General features: G+C 49.7%; 1 protein-coding gene across 2 annotated transcripts in view; it reads right to left on the minus strand.

Annotated features, from left to right (window-relative positions):
• RAI1 (retinoic acid induced 1) overlaps positions 1-22053 on the minus strand; it is a 220479-nt gene that overhangs the window by 75095 nt on the left and 123331 nt on the right. The window lies entirely within an intron of this gene.

Below are 22053 nucleotides of genomic sequence, written 5' to 3' on the forward strand. Positions count from 1 at the left end.
GGGGGGAACCAGAAGCTGCGAGGCCAGGAAAAAGAGAGGAGGGAGAGGGCGAGCAGAGGCCTAGCCAACGGCGGAAGCCACCGTCGTCATAGTGCATCTCCCTTCAGGAGCCCTTGGTGTGAGGGACGTGTCGCCATGCGCTCTGTGGGCCCATCCATCTCCTTCAGCTCGTCATGGGGCGCGGTGGCACGCCAGCTCCGAGGGAACGCTTGTCGGGATCCGCGGGGAGCGCTGCCCGCACCTCTTTCACGCTAACAGGCCCAGTGGGGGAGCCACTTATTCTGCTGCGGCGCTCCAGTTCCAGCCTCCGCTTGCAAAACGGGCAGATTAACTCCATGAGGGAGCCACGGATGAGGGCCCAGCCCATGGGGATGGGGGATGGCCAGAGTTGCTGCTCCCTGCCGTCGTCCCCACCCTGCAAAGGGCAGCCCCCTCCCTTCAGAGGATGGATTAATTGGAAGCGGGTTGCGAGGGAGAGAACCGTTTTCATGGGCGACTGGGTGGGAGTTTAGGGATTTGGGAGAATTGCTGCTGCGAAGTCTCGCGGCTGATGTCTGATCATATTGGCTATATGTTTAAAGAACTATGATACCACTTGAAAGAGTCACGGCTTTCCCCAAAGGATTATGGGAGCAGCAGTTTGTCAAGGGTGTAGAGAGTTGTTAGCAGGGCCGGTCCAGCCATTTGGTGGGGCAAAACCACTGCCTCAGGCTGCGGAAGCTGGTGAAGCACCGAAATCGCATGAGAAATGGGTGCCGATATTGGCGCCACGTCTCTGCCAGAGGCAGCAGCAGGCAGCCACAGCAGGACAAGGCAACACTTCCTATTTCACGTCAAGCGGTGAAATGGGACGCGCCACACCCATTTCTTTGGAAGACCCCTATTCCCTTCCCAGAGCTACAATTCCCTACAATTCTCTTCCTAGGGAACTCTGGGAACTATAGCTCTGGGAGGGGAATAAGGGGGCCTTCCTAACAACTCTCAGCACCCTTCACGAACTATAACTCCCAGGATTCATTGGAGGAAGCCACGACTGTTCAAGGGGGCCACGCAGGGTTTTAAAGGTGTGGTGCAAACATGGCCTGAACAAGGACAGTTATACCCCTCACTTGGCGTGCATTCTAATCCAAGATGACGCAGGGAGACCTGAGGCTTAAAGAGCAGTGCCTAGGCAGAGCACCAAGTGTGATTGTACCCAAAGAGAAATTGGAACAGTAGACCTGATGGCTCACTGCTCACACTCCTAACAACTTTGTTTCGTGGCTGAGTGGGGAGCTTAAGCCTGGTCTCCCAGGTCCTAGTCCAACACTAACCACTACACCACATTGTCTCTCCATGCAGTCTCAACCTTGCCAGCCCTGCCCAGGTAAACTGCAGAGATGCGGGTGGCGAGAGGTATGCTGCCAAATCACTGACCGCTACTGCAGCCACCCTGTAAGCAAAGTAAAATATATTACCAAATCAGACCATTGGTCATCCAGCTCAGTACTGTCTACACTGACTGGCAGCAGCTCTCCAGGGTTTCAGGCAGGGGGAAATGCCCAACCCTACCCGGATATGCCATTGGGAATGGAACCAGGGACCTTCTGCATGCAAACCTGGTGCTCTAGCACTGTGCTAATGCTCTTCACCAGAGAGTGGTGGAATGGGGCAGGAGATCTGGGAGCCTGTGCAAAAACAAACAGGGGCTCAGCCTCCCTGAGCCGTGCCCTAGCAACACCTGGCTCAAAGTCCTGGGCAAATTAAAGCTTTTCTACTAGTGATGAAAATATCACAAATATGGTGCCAGGCAAACTTTTCAGGGGACGCATGTGGTGCTGTGGATTAAACCACAGAGCCTAGGACTTGCCAATCAGAAGGTTGGCGGTTCGAATCCCCCGACGGGGTGAGCTCCCTTTGCTCGGTCCCAGCTCCTGCCAACCTAGCAGTTTGAAAGCACCTCAAAGTGCAAGCAGATAAATAGGTACCACTCTGGTGGGAAAGTAAACGGTATTTCCGTGTGCTGCTCTGGTTCGCCAGAAGCGGCTTAGTCATGCTGGCCACATGACCCGGAAGCTGTACGCCGGCTCCCTCGGCCAATAAAGCGAGATGAGCACCACAACCCCAGAGTCAGCCATGACTGGACCTAATGGTCAGGGGTCCCTTTACCTTAAACTTTGCAGAGGGAGGGGATTTCAGAGGACGAGTGTCACAACTGAATAGGACCTACACCTGGCCGTGGCCACCCCATCCTTTGGCTCAGGCAGTGGGGGAACGATGAGAATCCTTTTAATATTTTGAGTTGTGCCATGTCTCCTATTGCTGGTACGAATCATAATAAGCTGCCTTAGACCAAGTCACGTTTAGCTCGGCTGGGCTTCCCCCTCAACGCTGCAACGTCTCCTCCCAGCCCAGCTGGATCCTCCTAACTGCAGATGCTTAGGAAGTGGGGAAGGCTGAACGCAGGTCATTTCCCACTCAAATCATGGGCCTCAAGCCCTGCCCCACGGCTTCTCCTCAGCCACTTCCTGTCTGCTATGTACATAGGACTCCCCCCCCCCCCGCTTTTGTCCTAAAGAGAAAGTCAAAAGGAGGAGAGGCATCAGACGAGACCGGGTGATAATTTTGGAACAGGGGAACTTCCAAAAAGGACGATTAAGGAGTTAATCTGCTAGTAATAGATAAGGAGCTTAAAGACGCCGGTATTTCATTTTCCCTGGCCAAGCCTGAGATCCAGTTGTGCCTTTAAACGCCGGGCTGGAATGTACTTAGATATGACCAAAGTACACGTCTCCCCGGGGGTATTACTCGGCTGCCAATTAGATTGGCTTCCCAGACTCATCCTCTTGCAAGCTTCTTCAGAGGAGGAAAAATTGCTGCCGATCCCTAGAGGAGTGGAAGGAAAGGATGCTGGGGCTGGGGGGGGGGGGGCAGAGAGAAGATAAAGAGGCGCAGGCGGGCAAGGCTCTCCAACGCACACAATAAGCTATGCTGCCGTTTTCCTTATGAAGGGATAAATCAAGGCCGCTTGGAGATGCGTTTTGAGTGGAGGCAATCGTGGCCGTGGGCACAGCGAGTGAGGAAGGGAGACTCCAGAACACCCCCTTCAGCATGGCTTTCTCATTCTGCCAATCGAACACAAGAGCGCAGTGATGGGATTTGAGCTGAACTCCTCTGACCTCCCGACCTTGACAGGTCGTGGTCATGGCATGTGTCAAATGCCAGATGCTGTCGCAAATGGGGTGTGTGTGTGAGTTGTGCGGGGAGGGGTGCCTGGTGCCCAGCAGGCTTTTACAAGAGATAAGCTGTGGCCACGATGGGGGAAGAGATCGAATCCCCCCTCCCCTCTCGGAGTAATGGGAGCTTAGCAGGAAGTCGATGCCAGGAGACTTGCAGATTTTCTGCACGATTGCCAGCCAGCAAATTCATGTTCCGGAAAAGCTGGTAAACTCCAGGTTCTGCCACAAATAATCTATCAGTCTTTATGTCAGCCTGGTTTGCATAAAACGCTACGTCGTGTTTTTTTGGCCCAGCCTAAGAAGCGGGTCGTGGTTTGTTTTCTGGCAACAAACCATGCTGCGAAGCCATGGTTGGTTGCTGTCTTGTTTTAACTGCAGCATGATGTCCAAGCCTTGCCTAACCATGGTTTCTGTGGACAATCCGCCCCAGAGAGTCGCCAAGATACAACAGGCGTGAGGCAAGGAAACAAACCACATTTGTGTGCCTATGCCACTGCTACCCCTCCACCTGACAGGTCAAGCCAGGGCCTCTAATGGCCACATCTGAAAGAGGGCCTAACCACACAACAGAAAAACAGCATGAAACCAGCCAGTGCTCCTGAATTCTTGTTCCAGGGATAGAACATGGACCAGAAGATGTGCCTGCAGGGCATATTTCTTTTCACTATGCTACAGGGTTTGGAGGATTGAAAGCACACACCACAGACTGGCCAGCTCACTTGGAAATCCTGGTTCAGCCTTCAGAGTGCTCAATTGTACCAGAATAAGCTATCTGGGCTACTTTGGCTCACCCTCTGCTGAGTTCCTGCAACTGTTCCCCCACTCTGCAAACTGGTACCCAGGTGTTGCTCTCGCCAGGCTTTGCCTAAGTCTCCATCGTCCAGTGACCGTGCAGGGTAAGATGGCAATCTGTTGGGAATGTCACACATGCAGGTGTGGGGTGTCTTGGAAACAGTTGCTATACAAAACATTCCAAGGTAGTTCTGACTGTCACGCTTAATGACAGGTGAAGGTTTTGGGATTTCTGATGCTTTTACATTTTAAGTAAATGTAAATTACAAATTTTGATTTGTAGCCTTTCAAAAGGAGACGAAGACGAGGAGAAGGAAGAGGAGAAGAGAAAGAAGAGGAGAGAATCTAAAAGCATGGAGGGGGCAAAGAAGGAGAACCAGCATTGTAGCTGAGAGTATGGCCACATTCACACCATGTATTTAAAGCACTGAGGCCACTTTAAATCATGGTGGCGTCCCAGAAAGAATTCTGGGAGATGTAGTTTCTTAATGGTGCTGAGGGTTGTTAGGAGACCCCCATCCCCCTGCGAGCTACAATTCCCAGAGTGGTTTAACAATCAATCCCTCTTCCCAGGGAACTCTGGGAGGAAATAGGGGACCCCTTAACCACTCTCAGCACCCGTAACAAAGCTCCCAGACTGCTTTGGCGGAGGCCATGACTGCTTAAAGTGGTATCACAGCACTTCAAATGGAAGGTGTGAATGTGGCAGAGGTGGAGGGGCTCTTAGGATCACAATGGTCGCCACCCAAGACTCCAAACTGGCTTTGACAGCCTTTCCAACTGAGGACTCCTTCAGAGAAAGGACTGTCCTCAGTGAAGTAGCGTGTATGGCCATCCAAGCAAAGTGCCCCATGAGGCTTTTAAGGTGCTGGGTTGGTGCTCTCAAAAAGTCCTGTTCCTTTTCAGGCTGACCTTTGGGCAGCAGGAATCCATCCCTGAAGTCAGCTATCGAGGAGGGACCTCATCCCTTTCTGTGCCTGCTACTGGTTTTCCATGCAAGACCCTCCTTGCTCACCCACAGCAATGAATAAATCCTGAATCTGGACCTTGTGCTTTCAAGATCCGTTCCTGCAAAATCAACAAGGAAGAAAAGTACTGTACTAAAGTCTTTTGTAAGCTGCCTATCTGGCTAAAAGGGCGGACTATAAACGCCTTAAATATATAAAATAAAGATGAGAGAAGGTTAAAAGGTAAAGGGACCCCCGACCATTGGGTCCAGTCGTGGACAACTCTGGGGTTGCGGCGCTCATCTCGCTTTACTGGCCGAGGGAGCCGGCATACAGCTTCTGTTCATGTGGCCAGCATGACTAAGCCGCTTCTGGTGAACCAGAGCAGCGCACGGAAACACCGTTTACCTTCCTGCCGGAGCGGTACCTATTTATCTACTTGCACTTTGACGTGCTTTCGAACTGCTAGGTGGGCAGGAGCAGGGACCGAGTGACGCGAGCTCACCCCATCGCGGGGATTCGAACCGCCAACCTTCTGATCGGCAAGTCCTAGGCTCAGTGGTTTAGACCACAGCGCCACCCAGGTCCCTTGAGAGAAGGTTAGTCGCTGTCAAAATAAAGCAGCTGGGAAGTCTTGCTAGACTTCCATGGAGGAAGGAGAGAACAACTCCAGCAAATGAGTGACCTGCACTCTCCTCCTGGGCTCCTAAGGACATTTCCACCCACCATTCCTCTTTCTAACTGCCAAAATTTGAAACCCCCCAGGTGCACCGGACTGAACGAACGAACCTTGTGATGTCTCAATTAGGGAAAATATCCTGAGCTGTGCCTGATCTGCATATGCACAGGCCGTGGTGGGTGGCATGCGTGCAGGGGGGCTTCTACGGGAATCTTTGCCCACAAGTGATAAATGCTCCTTTTGCATTAATGAGGAGGAATATTCTGCAAAAAAAGAGATCCATTGCTAATGGCCTTCGGTACGGCTGGGGACGGGATGCCGCAAACCCACTTGATTATTTGGCTGCTCCTGGCTGTCATCTCCAATTCAATTAACGCTCGCGCGACGCCCTCCCTTAACGTCCCCTCATTTCCATTTGTCATCCCTTTTTTGTGTGCATGCGCAGTTTCAGATTCTTTGGCGTTTTGCGTTTTCAGACTGCCTTATCCTAGTGTCCCCCCCACCCCCCTTCCCCAAGATGCAGCCTAATGGAATAACAGCAGCTAGCACCCCCTTTTGCACTGCCAAGAACATTCATCCTCTCCCCCCCCCCACTCTGGTGCCATCAAAGCAGGGGGCTCCCTTTCTGCTGGATTTTGAAGGAACAAACAGGGTTATTTATACGATGAGTTGCATTATCTGGCAACCCTCGCAACCACCCAGGGAAGAAAGATCAGCCCCACTGCCCTCAAGTTGCAACTCGGATGCCTTTAAAAGAGGATTAAATGAATTCATGGAGGAGAGCACTATTGGTGGCTACTAGCCATGGTGGCTAAGAGGCGTCAATGCTTCTGAATACCAGTTGCTGGAAACCACAGGAGGGAAGACTTCCTCTTGTGTTCAAATCCTGCTTGCAGGTTTCCCCTTGGGGCACCTGGTTGGCTACTGTGAGAACAGGATGCTGGACTAGATGGGCCATTGGCCTGATCCAGCAGCCTCTTCTTATATTCTAAAGGGAGAACGAGGCACCACCCTCAGAAGTTCAGAGGATGCCAGAGGAAGCTCAGAAGCCCAGGACATGGCCTTCTCTGGGGTGGCCCCTAAGTTGTTTAACTCCCTCCCCTCAGCGATGTGTCTGGCACCTTTACTATACAGATTTTGGTGAATGCGGAAGGCGCACCTCTTCACCCTGGTTTGGGACACTTAGATGCATATGGGCCCAAGTCTACACACAAGCAGTCAGATGGCTCCTTTTTGCTGAGTCACTCATTAAGTACAATACATATGGCCTTTGCAATGCCTTCCCTTGCTCCCGTTAATAATAATAATTTATTATTTATACCCCGCCCATCTGGCTGGGTTTCCCCAGCCACTCTGGGCAGCTTCCAACAAAATATTAAAATACAGTGGTCTGTTAAACATTAAATCTTCCCTCTTCAGATGTCTTCTAAAAGCTTGGTAGTTGTTGTTCTCTTTGATGTCTGGTGGGAGGGCATTCCACAGGGTGGGTGCCACCACTGAGAAGGCCCTCTGCCTGGTTCCTTGTAACTTGTTTTCTCGCAGTGAGGGAACTGCCAGAAGGCCCTCGGAGCTGCACCTCAGTGTCCGGGCAGAACGATGGGGGTGGAGACGCTCCCTCATTTTCAAAAAGCAGGTGTCCTCCCCATAGAGCGATGCTCACAGTGATTGTCTCACAGCATAGGAGCCAAGGTTCCTTCAGCCCCCAAATAAAATATTTGAGGGGGCTCGTGTGCCCCAAGTTGACGGACATTGCCATTCAAATGGTGTTTGTGCACCATATCATGTGATAAATTATGTGGGGCAGAGCTTACCTGCTTCCCCACCCCCCATATTTTATTCAAGTTGGCACCCCTGTCTCACAGAGTGCCCACAGCAGCAGCCTCACCACCAGGGCACTTGAATGGGTGCCAACTGGAATAAAGTAATTTTTTGGGGGGGTGTAGATGCCAATATGCAGCACACCATTAGAATGGCAATGCCCATCAGCTTTATGGAAGCCTGGCTCCCTCAAAAAAAAAATTGGGGGAGAGGCGGAGAGACCTCAGCCCCTAGGAGTTGGCTCCTGTGCACCCATTGCAGTTGGTGGAGAAGAAAGCAGGGAGGTTGAACAGTAGGTGGTGCCAGAGCCGGTGGCAGGTGGCGCCGACTCATTATGCTTCTGCTCCCATCCTCCTCCCTGGGGAGCTCTACAAAGGCAACCCAGAGATTAAGGAAGAGGAGGAGGAAGCTGGAATGCAAGGCCACCCACTGGCCCATAAGAAGGTGGGGGCTGGCTGAGGTTGGTGGGGCAGGGCCCCATTCGCCCTAATGCACCAGCCTCCACTGACTGCGGCCGTTGTCACTCTTGCAGCTGTTATCGTAGAACTGTGGAGCTGGAAGGGATCCCAAAGGCCATCAAGTCCAACCCCCCCACGCATCCCCTCCCACCACTTTTCAAATAAATCGGTGGAGGATCCTAAGAGAGGAGGTGGGAGGAGGCGCAGGCAGCCCATGCAAAGGAATTAAAGTGCCTCATTTATTTATCCCCGAGAGGAGACTGCAAGAACATAAGAAGAGTGTGCTGGATCAGGCCGAGGGCCCATCTGGTCCAGCATCCTCTTCTCCCAGTGGCCAAACAGATGTCTCTTTGGGGAAGCCCACAAACAGGATCTGAGCACAAGACCCCTCTCCCCATCTGTGGCTTCCAGCAGGCGAGAATGTCCCACCCCAAGCAATCTTCCAACCAAACACCCCTACCTCAAAGCCCCCAAAACGCCAAATTAAAAATAAAAAGGCAGGGCCAGGGGGCCTTGGCAGGAGCCAAGGAAAAGGTCTGATGGAACCAGCGTGCCCATGGGCGCTGTGTTGGTGACCCCCCTTGTATTACAACTCGCGTGCTGCATACATAGTAAAGGTAAAGGGACCCCTGACCATTAGGTCCAGTCATGGACGACTCTGGGGTTGCGGCGCTCATCTCGCTTTATTGGCTGAGGGAGCCGTACAGCTTCCGGGTCATGTGGCCAGCATGACTAAGCCGCTTCTGGCGAACCAGAGCAGCACACGGAAACACCGTTTACCTTCCTGCCGGAGTGGTACCTATTTATCTAATTGCACTTTGACGTGCTTTCGAACTGCTAGGTTGGCAGGAGCAGGGACCGAGCAATAGGAGCTCACCCCTTCGCGGGGATTCGAACCGCCAACCTTCTGATTGGCAAGCACTAGGTTCTATGGTTTAACCCACAGCACCACCCGCGTACATACTGGGCCCTTAAAGCAGAATTGAAGCACCAAAGAATTTTGCTAACTGCAGTGGACCCTTCTTGGACCTACAATTCCCAGCACCCTTAAGAAACTAGAGCTCCCAGGATTTTTGCAGACCAGATGGGGGGGGGTGCTTAAGTGATCTGGTGCGCACGTAACCCTGGAGATCGAGCCTGCTATGCAATTCAGCCCACCCACACGAATGCAATAATGTCCGAAAAGGGCCGCTGTGTCACTGAGCAACCCAAGGCGTCATTGTGCAAATGCACCTTGCAATTAATATCCCTGCCACAGCGTGACTGGACTGTTGCTGGTGCGATGCCTTGGGAGGGTTGAGTTCCATGTGGGGAATCCCTTTCCGGCCTCCTTTGTTTCCTTCATGGCTCCCAGGCAGCTTTAGCAGGAGCAGAGCCGCCTCTCTGCCAATTAATCAGAGGATTTTGGTGCATGTGGCAGGGCTAATGGCACACCAGGTGCCAGCCTGCAGAGCGGGCTGGGCTTAGCAGGGAAATGGAGGCGAATGCTAACCATGGACGCCACAAAGGCAAATGCTGCTGTTTTTCAGGAAATGCTCAATGCAAAGACTTCCTGGCAATGCTCCTGTGCCCCTGGAAACCGTACGGTGCAATGGATGGTGCCTGGTTAGGGACGGGTTTCAGTTTCCATCTAAAGGCCAACCTTTCTAAATCACACTCGGCAAAGCTATTCACAGAACACAGCCGTCCTCTGAAATTTCCACGGCTCCAAATTTTGCACTATAGTTCTTCAGCCAATAATAATAATAATAATAATAGTAATTTTATTATTCATACCCCGCCCATCTGGCTGGGATTCCCCAGCCACTCTGGGAGGCTTCTAGCAAAATCTAAAATATAAAAAAAGTCAAACATTAAAAACCTCTCAATACAGGTCTGCCTTCAGATGTCTTCTAAAAGTTGGGCAGTTCTTTATGTCCTTGACATCTGAAGGGAGGGTGTTCCACAGGGAGGGTGCCACTGCCACTGGTTCCCTGTAATCTCACTTCTCGCAGTGAGGGAACTGCCAGAAGACCCTCAGCGGTCAAGGAGGAAGCACAGAAATGAGTGCACTATAGCAACTTTTTGCATTAAAGTGCATATGCTGCTGAGAATAGCATGCAAAAAATCTTTTATATTAAGGGGACGTTGCTTTGCAAAATCGCACCTGTGATAGGCAAAATTTCACACGGAAATGTGTATTTTAAGCGAAATTTGCACAAAAAATACTGATGAATTTTCATGAGGACTTGGAGCCCAATTCTGAACTTCTTACTTTGTTACTCAGCTCCTAAATCATGACTCCTGAGCTTTGCATCTGCTGCTGAGCCTGAGAGATCTCTTTCTTCCTTATAAATAAGAACCCCTGTCTGTGTTAGCTGGGCAGAAGCAGGGCATTTAGACTCAATGCGAATCTGGAGCCAATTCTGTCTGGCCAGTGAATTACAGAGTTGATATGACAGCATCCCTGGGACGGATTGCTGCCTAGGCTCTGCTTAAATCCTTCCAAGTGAATGAAGCTTTAACGGTCAGGAAGTCTATCCTAATGTGTAGTTGGAATCTGCTTCCCTAAAATTTCCACCCATTGAATGAATGAATGAATCGATTTCCGTCATTGACTAGAGTGCATTTCCACCCATTGATTCTAAGTCTCCCCTCCAGAGGAATGGAGAAGTCTGTTCCATCATCTGCTTGGTAGACCTCCAGATACCTGAAGGCAGCTATTGTGTCTCCTTCTTAATTCTCCCCTCTCTTAATCCTCCCCTCTCTAGGCTAAACATACCCAGCTACTTCAACCTTTCTCCATAGGGTGTGGCTTTACAGACCATTCTGGGCACCCTCTCTATATTGGCTATGAAGTTGATCTCATACATACAAGCACTCTATCTGTCTGTCTGTCTATGTGCCTATCTACTCACACTCACATATTTTATATATTTAGGTGTACACTTGTAATCTGCCCCGAGTCTTTGATAGATGCTGCCCACAAAGTTCCAACCTTCCTTTCGCAACAATGAGGATTAGGAATTACTCTTTTAAAAACAACAACAAAAGCTTGGATTCTGCATCATAATACCAGGCTCCTTGCAGTGTCGCAGAATCAGGGCCAGATTTATTTTTACGACTGTTGGCAAAACCTGAAAGCCTTCTTCCCTGTCATTCAACTCTCCCTTTGCAACACACAACCTGAAACAAGCATAACAGAGAAAGGCAGATCTCCACAGAAGATGCTCAAATCTCAGACTAGACATTAACATGATTCTAAAAGGCAATGGCAAAGAAGATTCCTTGGCTGGGAGAGTAAATGAAGCTTGTGTATGCAGAAAGCTAGTTTCTTGGGAACCCCTCTTGTTAATACCTAGCTTTCTATGTGCAGGGGATTGTTTTCCCCGATGGAGCATTGGTCTGCAGCTGGTCAGCTGACCTGCTGGTTGTGAGAATGATGAGGCCTACAAACTTGAATATAAGAAGGAACCTGCTACATCAGACCAAGTCCCACTTGGTTTAGCATCCCACAAAAGCCAAACAGATGCCTCCAGGAAGCTCCGAAGCTGGGCACAATTGCAATAGTCTGTCTTGGGTATCTGGTAGACTTCTCCTGAACATTGAGGCTCCATTTGGGGTTAACATGGCTAACTACATCTATAGAAACTACCCTCCCAAAGATAGCTATAGATATAGATATATGGTTCCACCTAATCCATCATCCCACAATCTCTGAAAAGCCTGCAAGCAGAGAATGAAAGCAACATAGGCAGGCACGTAACTTAATTTTGTAAGCACTGATTGGCAGATGCCAGATTTGAACCTTTGCTGCCCTCTCTAAAAAGTAAGATTCTAGTCCTCAGGATTCAAGGTGCTGAGTAAGAGGACTAAATTAAACAGGAACATAGGAAGCTGCCTTTAGGGATGGAGAAGAAATGGGCTTGGTTCACATCTTCACACGAACTTTAAAAATTTGCACTTCTTGCCCCAACCCGCAAACTGAAACACAGCTCTCCTTTGAAATTTGCACTTTCTGAATTTTGTGATAGGTGTAGTTCGGCAACCATGCACATAGAATGCATGCAAATAATTGCATATCTCATTGAACCGACAGTATAAATGCATTCTGTGAGGGGGAACTTGCTTGCATAACTGCACATGTGAAAATGTGTACGGAAATGAATTCAACAGGAAAAATGCACAGAAAAGGCTGCAAGAATGTTCAGACGGGGTTCCCCGCCCCACAAAAAAGTCAGAGTTGTATGTAGAAATGGTGTACACTTAAAACGAGAAACTGAGAGAAACGAACCCACCCATTCCTGCTGTTGAGCCAGACTAGCCGAGTTCAATACCTGGCAACAGCTCTCCAACATTTTGCAAGGAGTCCACCTGGAGTCCCAGTCCTACCTGGAGATTTTGTGGACTCCACATGGTACCTTCTGCATTCCAAGCATGTGACTGAACTCCTGCCCTCCCCTGCTGTCCTGCCCACCACCCCTTCAGCAACTGCTATTAAATCTGATAAAGAGTATCATTTGACCTGGCCATCTGTCCCCCACACGGAGGGTGATCAGCAACCAAAACACCCCCACAGCAGGCTTTCTAAACTCTAATCTGCAGAGAACGCCAGTTCTTGACAGCAGCTCCATTTGCAGGGCACCCTGTCAGTCTTGGGGAAGATGGATGATCTAATGAGAAATTCATTTGCAAAGATGTCCCAGCCCTGCTTTGACATCCTACAAATGGAAGGGGCGGGGGAATGGGAAGGGGGGCAACTCAGAAGGCCAGAAACCCAAAGAATCGCCAGCTCAGAAGAAGAAGTTCCCACCAAAGGAGAATGGACAACCAAGGTGATTGAGTATGTTGCATTGGCAAAACTGATGAAACTTGCGATCAGGATTCGAACTATGAGCAACAGAAGGAATTAGAGACTACAGTGGTACCTTGGTACCCCAACGGCTTGGCTCCCAAACAAATCAGCTTCCAAATGCCGCAAACCCGGAAGTGAGTGTTCCGTTTTGCGAACATTTTTCGGAAGCTGAACATACGACGCAGCTTACACAGCTTCTGATTGAGTGCAGGAAACTCCTGCAGCCAATCAGAAGCCACAGCTTGGTTTTCGAATGGTTTCGGGAGTCGAACAGACTCACAGAACGGATTAAGTTCGAGAAGCAAGGTACCACTATACAGTATTGTTTTATGTTATTAGAGATAGAAGATAAGGTGTACCAGAGAGGGAGAAATAAAAACACCATGGAAAAGGGGGATGGGATGTCAACAAAACAAAATTTAAAATGACTATGTATTGAAGTGCTTATGTTAAACTTTTGAAAATTTAATAAAACATAATTTAAAAGCAAAAACGAATTGCTAGCTCTTTGTAGACCAAAACAGGGGCATGCTTGAAACAGCACAACTCTCCTGCCCAGGATCACTTCCTGACCTCCTTTCTGCTCACAAGACACCTGTGGCTCAGTGAAAGAGCATCTGCTTGGTTTGCCAAGGGCCCCAGATTCAAACTCTGGCATCTCCAGGTAGAAGGTGGGATAGTTGGAGAGTCACTGCCATTCAGTGTAGATAATACTGAGCTAGATAAACCAGTGGTGCCACTTGGGGATAAGGCAGCTTCTGATGGTCCTAAAATTAAGGTCCAAGCTTTTGGGGAAGACCAAAGCTCAGTGGTAGGACATCTGCTTTGATTGCAGAAGGTCCTAGTTTCAATCCCTGGGGTCTCTAGTAGGGCTGGGAATCTCCTCTATGAAAAACTGGAGAGTCAGTGTAGACCAGGGTTTCCCAAGCTTGGGTCCCCAGCTGTTTTTGGACTACCACTCCCATCATCCCTGACCACTGGTCCTGCTAGCTAAGGATGATGGGAGTTGTAGTCCTTACAACAGCTGGAGACCCAAGTTTGGGCTAGATGGAGCCAACAGTCTGAATCAGTAGAAGGCAATTTCCTTTGATCCTGAAACTGCCTTCCTTCCCCCCACCCATTTAAAGCTCGTTTGGTGAAACATATACAAGGGAGAGGTGTTGTGGGGGGGGGGGAAGGAATCCTAAAATAGGTCGCTGACAGTTCAGAACATGCCTCAGAGCAGCCGCCGGATGTGTGAAGTGGCAGGTTGCGCACTGCACGGCCCCTATGTGCCCATGCGCACGCATTGTTTGACACTACAGATGGCTTCCCGCTTCAAGATGTAACTATCGGAGATCCTGGTGAGGGAGCAGAACCTGTTAAGAATGACAGTTCTAGCAGCCTGTGCTGAAACGTTAAGACCCCCTTTTCACCTAGCTTAGTGTGGTCTACACTGACTGGCAGCAGATTGCCAGGATTTTAGGCAGGGAATATTTCCCTGGAAATGCCAGATCATAGCCATGATGTATAGTAGCCACTGATGGCCCTCTCCTCCCTGAATTTGTCCAGTCCTCTTTTAAAGCTGCCCAAGTTGGTGGCCAGCCCTGCCTACTGAGGCAGGGAGTTCCATAGTTTAACTCTGAGTGAAGAATTAATTTCTTCTATATCTGTCCAGAATCTCCCAACATCCAGCTTCTCTGGGTGTCCACTATTTCTGGACAATTTCCCTGCGGACACATTGCCTGCCTGGCTCTTTCCTTCCTTTTGTAGGTCTTTTGGCTGCTCAACAGCCACTTTGACCTTTGCCTCATCTGGGAGGGAGCCCAATCCTGCCACTGTTTCTTGATCTCCCCCCTTCCCTCCCTGGGGCCAGCAGTAGGGCCTCCAACATGATCTGTGTACACTCCCCCCTGGCCTCCTCTGGCTGGTTTCCTCAAAGTTGCCCAACCAGACTAGCAGGCTGAATGAAGACCATGTCAAAATAAAACTCCCCCCTTCTTTTCTTAAAAAAATAAATATCTATTATAGCAACCCAACAGCAGACACTCAGGAATCTGCAATGCGAGTAAATAAGGCTTGTCTACCAAGCCGAAGAGGATGCGGGTGGCGCTGTGGGTTAAACCATAGAGCCTAGGACTTGCCGATTAGAAGGTTGGTGGTTCGAATCCCCTCGACGGGGTGAGCGCCCGTTGTTCGGTGCCTGCTCCTGCCAACCTAGCAGTTCGAAAGCACGTCAAAGTGCAAGTAGATCAACAGGTACCGCTTCGGCGGGAAGGTAAACGGTGTTTCCGTGCGCTGCTCTGGTTGGCCAGAAGCGGCTTAGTCATGCTGGCCACATGACCCGGAAGCTGTATGCCGGCTCCCTCGGCCAATAAAGCGAGATGAGCGCCGCAACCCCAGAGTTGTCCGCGACTGGACCTAATGGTCAGGGGTCCCTTTACATTTACCTTTACCTTACTGAAGGCAGCTGTGATGTTTGGTGATACAGTCCCCTTACAAACGTGTCTGCACACAGCGAGAGACTTTTGCCTTCCTGCAAGGAGTTGAGCGCTGTATGTGCATATCTCGCTTCATTCCCACAACAACCCAGTGAGATAGGTTTGGCCAAGATATTGTGGCTGACTCACAACCAACCCAGTCAGCTACTTGGGGTGCTTGAAGCTGGGTTTCCCCCATGCAAACCCACCACTCTCATCTGAAGCACCAGAATTTACTCCGACTTCATCCATCCCCACAAAGTGATGATTCTGGCTACTTCAATTCAGGGTGGATAAAAATCAATGTTTTTTTAAAAGGTTTTTTTTTAAATCAGGTTTTTTTTTAAATCAGGTTTTTTTTATTTAAACCAGATTTTTAAAATAAAACACTTTGGGAGGAAAAATCTTTCTAAAGGTAGTTTTCTGTTTAAGTTACATTATAGTCCAAAGACTAATCATCAGGAAATAAGGATTTGTTTTAAGTTTCTCATGTGTGCTAAAACTCTTAAGTTTTTTTTTTTAATTGTTTAACCACATCAGTTAACAAACATGGATACATATGCTATAATCTTATTGCTTTAGTTAAATAAATTGTTTAAGGAAATGATTATTTTTCTCCTTCCAATAAAGTTCAGCAGAAAAATTGTTCAAATATAAACAATTAACATATTAAACCTCACAATAATTTCAGAATTATCTATGTATTTCTAATAGTATAACCAAATCAGTAATTTTTGATATAACTGTAAAAACTACTCTGAAAATTTCTTATTCCAAAAATAAGACCTTCCTCTGGTTGTAAATATTAGGATTATACCAGTAAGAATGAATCTTTCTGTAAAAAAAAGATTTAGATCAAGTCTTACCGACTAGTGATTTACCGTATTTTTCGCCCTATTGGACGCACCGGCCCATAGGACGCACCTAGTTTTCAGGGGGGGAAATCAAGGAAAAAAATATGATTTCCCCCCCGCAGCTCTGGGAGCAGTGGACAGGCTGCACGCAGCCTGTGCGCTACTCCAAGACCTTCTCCCTGCTTTTGCGGGAGGTGGCGAAATTCCCCCACCTCCCGCAAAAGCCTACAGGAGCCGTGCGCGACTCCTACGGGCTTTTCGACCAGGAGGGAGAAGGGACTGAAACGGCCAGTCAGTCCCTTCTCCCTCCTCGGGGAAAAGCCCCCAAGAGCAGCGCACTCTTCAAAGGGTGCGCGGCTCCTGCGGGCTTTTCTACGAGGTGGGGGAATTCCCCCACCTCCTAGAAAAGCCAGCAGAAGCCGAGGAGCCCCTTTAAAGAGCGCGCGGCTTTTGCGGGAGGTGGGGGAATTCCCCCATCTCCCGCAAAAGCCCACAGGAGGGAGAAGGGACGGACTCGGCCAGTCAGTCCCTTCTCCCTCCTCGGGGAAAAGCCCCCAAGAGCGGCGCGCTCTTTAAAGGCTGCGCGGCTCCTATGGGCTTTTCTACTAGGTGGGGGAATTGCCCCACCTCCTAGAAAAGCCAGCAGAAGCCGCGGAGCCCCTTTAAAGAGCGCGAGGCTTTTGCCTGCTTTTGCAGGAGGTGGGGGAATTCCCCCATCTCCCGCAAAAGCCCACAGGAGGGTTGGAGAGTAGCGGGAAGGCGTCGCACGCCTTCCCGCTGCCCCCCAATCTCTGGGGCTGGCGATGGAGGAGGCGCTGCTTTCCCCCACCGCCAGCCTCCAAGCCGGGTTGGAGAGTAGCGGGAAGGCGTCGCTCGCCTTCCTGCTGCCCCCCAATCTCTGGGGCTGGCCATGGGGGAAGCGCTGCTTTCCCCACCGCCAGCCTCAAAGAGCAGACTCTCCTGGCTTCAGCGGAAGCAACGCAAAGCCTCCGGAGCGCAGGCTTCGGAAGCTTTGCGTTGCTATCGCTGAAGCCAAGGAGCCTGCGTTCGCCCCATAAGACGCACACACATTTTCCCTTCATTTTTGGAGGGGGAAAAGTGCATCTTATAGGGCGAAAAATACGGTAAATCAAATCCACCGTGCTTCAATTCCTTGGACAAAAAACAATAAGAATAAGATAGGTCATGGGTCACCAACTTGGTGCCCACAGGTGCCCACAAAGGCCTTTCCTATCACCCTTGGGGTCCTATTACTCCTCTGAAATCAGGAATGGAATTAGGTAATAGAAGGTTTTTCCCCCAACTCTAAATTCACAGCATGGGAGCAATTGCAAGGGGGGTTTGCCACTGGGGAGGGATAAGTTTGGGGCAAGCATATTTAGCCCACAACAGTTCCTCTGGCTTTCAAATGTGCCCACAGGTTCAAAAAGATGAGCGAACCCTCAGATAGGAAAACATTCTACAGGGTGAAGATAAGACATAGCATTTTTAAAGCAAGTGGGGCTAGTTTGAAAGCATTCTTTTGGCATTCTCTCCCTCCCAGAGCGAGCAAGCTCTGAAAAACGGATTCTGCAAATTTGCAGTGTGGTCAGTTTGAACTGAGGAAGGATGGAAGGTGCCCATTGGCTAGTGCCTGGGATATCACCAGTTCATTCTTCCTGATCCTTAGAACAGTTGTACAAGATGGATGGATAGATAGATAGATAGATAGATATAGATATAGATAGATGATATAGATAGATAGATAGATAGATAGATAGATAGATAGATGATGATAGATAGATAGATAGATAGATAGATTAGATAGATAGATAGATAGATAGATAGATAGATAGATGATAGATAGATAGATGATGATAGATAGATAGATAGATAGATAGATAGATGATAGATAGATAGATAGATAGATGATAGATAGATAGATAGATAGATAGATAGATGATAGATAGATAGATAGATAGATAGATAGATAGATAGATAGATAGATGATAGATGATATAGATAGATAGATATGGTTATACAGTACTTTGCAAATGAACCTATTATGGGAGGTGGGGAAAGGAGTAAACAGCAAACCTGATGACAAGGGGAAGGGCAAGATTGTTAGTTGACCAGGCATGCAACTTGCTGGAACATAACGCTAGTTGCCAAGGCAGGCTTTCACTTCCTGGGACCACTCACAAAACCTTTGATGGTTTTGCTCTGAAAATCTTACGCTTCTCTTTTAGGGAAGAGACAAGGAGCTATGTGGCACCCGGAAACACCCACCCCACGTCAACTGTGGACACCCAGACTCTCTGAGAAACACCCCAACGCTTTTTCCAGGTACCTCCATGGCTACCTTGGCAGGTGGGCTGGCCCATTCCGCACCTGACCAGCGATTCTGCACCTGCACTTCGATCGCAGAATTGCACTTGTGCTTCCCAATTCTAACACAGCAGGCTGCGTGAGAGATCACCAGACCAGAGTCACGTTGTACGCAGGTTGTCAAGCGGTGGCTGCTCCCCCCCCCAAGGATGTACAACACACCTTTAAATCACGCGACTTCCCTAAATAACCTTGGGAGCTGCCGCTTCCCCCTCGCGGAGCCGAAATTTCCCAGTGCCCTGAACGAACGACAGCTCCCAGAATCCTCTGGGGAAAGCCACGTGCCCGAAAGGCGCACTGATTGTGCTTTTGATGCGCACGGTGCAGATGCGCCCAAGGTGTGCAGAGAACTGGATGGGCGGGGGAAGGGAAGCGCCCCCCCGGTTGGCACGATGCCTGACCACAGCCTTCCCCACCCACCCAGCTGCTTCTTACAGGGGAATGTGGGCCCCTCCCTCTTATCGCCTCTGCTTCTGCTTTGCAGCAGTGGCAATGAATGCGGGCATATACCTCTCTCCCTCCACCGCGTGGGCTCCGTGTTTGCTCTTCCCTTCCTCGGCTGTGATTGATTAAAGGATCAGGGACATCTGAGAGTGGAGGCAGAGGGGGGACTGGCTCCCTTTAGACTTGAAGAGCTGCCGTGGCGGCTGCTCCAACGCCTGCCGCTGGCTGTCAGTCCGCTTTTAATCAAGGTTTGCTTATATCCGCAAAGGCCTTTCCCAGAGGGAGGGGAGGGGGGATGGTGGTGGCGGGACGGGTGGGCTGGAGGGGGGGGCAGGAGTGCATTAGCATGCCAGCCCCCTCCCCCCTCCCTTTGTTTATCAAGAGGGCCAAGCCGTCTTTTGAAATTGCAAAGGGCTCTGCAAAGGTGCGATGGCCAACAGAAGAGTTCCTCCGGGCGAGGGGGCAAGCGCCTGCAATCTTATTCATTCTTACTACATCTACTACGTCTCTTGATGACAGGCACAGGTCAAATCTGTGTCCAGGGCAGCTGTTTACCAGCTCCATCTGGTACGTAGGCTGAGACCCTACCTGCCTGTGGACTGTCTCACCAGAGTGGTGCATGCTCTGGTTATCTCCCGCTTGGACTACTGCAATGCGCTCTGTGTGGGGCTACCTTTGAAGGTGACCCAAAAACTACAACTAATCCAGAATGCGGCAGCTAGACTGGTGACAGGGAGTGGCCACCGAGACCATATAACACCGGTCTTGAAAGACCTACAATGGCTCCCAGTACGTATCTGAGCACAATTCAAAGTGTTGGTGTTGACCTTTAAAGCCCTAAACAGCCTCAGTCCAGTAGACATGAAGGAGTGTCTCCACCCCCATCGTTCTGCCCAGACACTGAGGTCCAGCTCCGAGGGCCTTCTGGTGGTTACCTCACTGTGAGAAGCCAAGTTACAGGGAACCAGGCAGAGGGCCTTCTCGGTAGTGGCACCCGCCCTGTAGAACACCCTCCCATCAGATGTCAAGGAAATAAACAACTACCTGACTTTTAGAAGCTGAAGGCAGCCCTGTTTAGGGAAGCTTTTAATGTTTGATGTATTACAGAGTTGCTGGGGAAGCCCAGCCAGATGGGCGGGGTATAAATAATAATAATAATAATAATAATTATTATTATTATTATTATTATTATTATTATTATTATTATTATTATTATTTCTAACCCTCTTGTCCTCCAAGCATCTCAAGGTAGCCTACAAGGTTCTCCACAACCCCCTCTCCATTTCCATCCTACCAACAACCCGGTCAGGTAGGCTAGGCTGAGAGAGATGGCGGCTGACTTCCAAGGTCACCCAGGATTTGAACCCTGGCCTCCCAGGCCCTAGCCCGGCACTCTAACCACTGCACCACACTGCCTCTTTAGGCCAGATTGCCACAAGCACAACACAAGCCCATGTGATGCTCCCTGGCCCCCAAATACCATGGCTACATTATTTGGTGCAAGAGATCGGCTGTTAACTTTTCCTACACTCAAAATTATGTCATTTCCATGCATTATAATGGTTAGGGGGATCTAACCGTTTGAGGAGGCACTATTGCTCAGCAACTCGGTGGCTGTCCAATGTTCCCATAGAGGACCAGGTTCCTGCATTTAAGGAGCCACAAGGTCGAGGGCAGAGCACATGTGTTGCTGCATTCAATCTTAGGTATGTTCAGTCAAGAACCTAAGGAGTGCCTACAGCTGGATTGAGCCAATGGCCCATCTAACGCAGCATCCTGTTATCAACAACCAGGTGCCTGTGGGAAGCCAGCAGGTGGGATTCGAAAACAAGAGCAACTCTCCCCTCCTATGTTTTCCAGCTACTTGTACAGTCATACCTCATGCTATGTCCGCTTCATGTTACATTCTTTCAGGTTACGTCCAGCAGCTACCCGGAAGTACCGGAAAGGCTTACTTCCGGGTTTCGCTGCTCACGCATGTGCAGAAGCGCAAAATGACATCACGCGCATGCGCAGAAGCGGCAAATCGCAACCCGTGCATGTGCAGACGCTCTGCTGTGGGTTGCACTCTTTTCATGTTGCGAATGGGCCTCCGGAACAGATCCCATACAGTATCCTGTACAGTAGTACCTCTGGTTACGTACTTAATTCATTCCGGAGGTCCGTTCTTAACCTGAACCTGTTCTTAACCTGAAGCACCACTTTAGCTAATGGGGCCTCCCGCTGCCGCCACGCCGCTGCCGCACGATTTCTGTTCTCATCCTGAAGCAAAGTTCTTAACCCGAGGTACTATTTCTGGGTTAGCGGAGTCTGTAACCTGAAGCGTATGTAACTTGAAGCGTATGTAACCTGAGGTACCACTGTATTCAGAAGCATTACTAGGTCCAACTGTAGTAGTAGCCAACAATAGCTTTCTCTTCCACGAATCTGTCTACAGGTAGCAATCCTCTTGCATGGGGGTTCCATTCCTGCCCCCCCACCTGTGGAGCGCGCATAAATCCTCCCTGCCCCTCCACCTCTATTTTGCCCTCTTCCAAGTCCAAAAGGATCCGTGCGTCAGCGACCATGCATCAGTTGGACACATGCAAAACGGTCCCTGCCTGCAAGCTTCTTTTAAAGTCATCTACGTTGGCAGCCATCAGTGCCTCCTGTGGGTGTGAGTTCTGCAGGTTAACTATGCACTGTGTGATGAAGGGCTTTCTTTTATCTGTCCTGAACCTTCCAGTGTTCAGCTTCACTGCAAGAAGCCAAGTTACAGGGAACCAGGCAGAGGGCCTCCTCGGTAGTGGCACCTGCCCTGTGGAACGCCCTCCCACCAGATGTCAAAGAGAACAACAACTACCAGACTTTTAGAGGACATCTGAAGGCAGCCCTGTTTAGGGAAACTTTTAATGTTTGATGCATTACTGTATTTTAATATTTTGTTGGAAGCTGCCCAGAGTGGCTGGGGAGGCCCGGCCAGATGGGCGGGGTATAAATAATAAATTATTACAGTGGTACCTCTGGATGTGAACGGGATCCATTCCGGAGCCCCGTTTGCATCCTGAGTAGAACATAACACGTGACTGTGCATCTGCGCGCGTCACGTTTTGCTGCTTCCGCGCATGCACATTATGTCATTTTGAGTGTCTGCACATGCGCGAGTGGCGAAACCCGGATGTAATGCGTTCCGTTACTTCCGGG

This window comes from Podarcis raffonei, chromosome 14, assembly GCF_027172205.1.
Source record: "Podarcis raffonei isolate rPodRaf1 chromosome 14, rPodRaf1.pri, whole genome shotgun sequence".
NCBI lineage: Eukaryota > Metazoa > Chordata > Lepidosauria > Squamata > Lacertidae > Podarcis > Podarcis raffonei.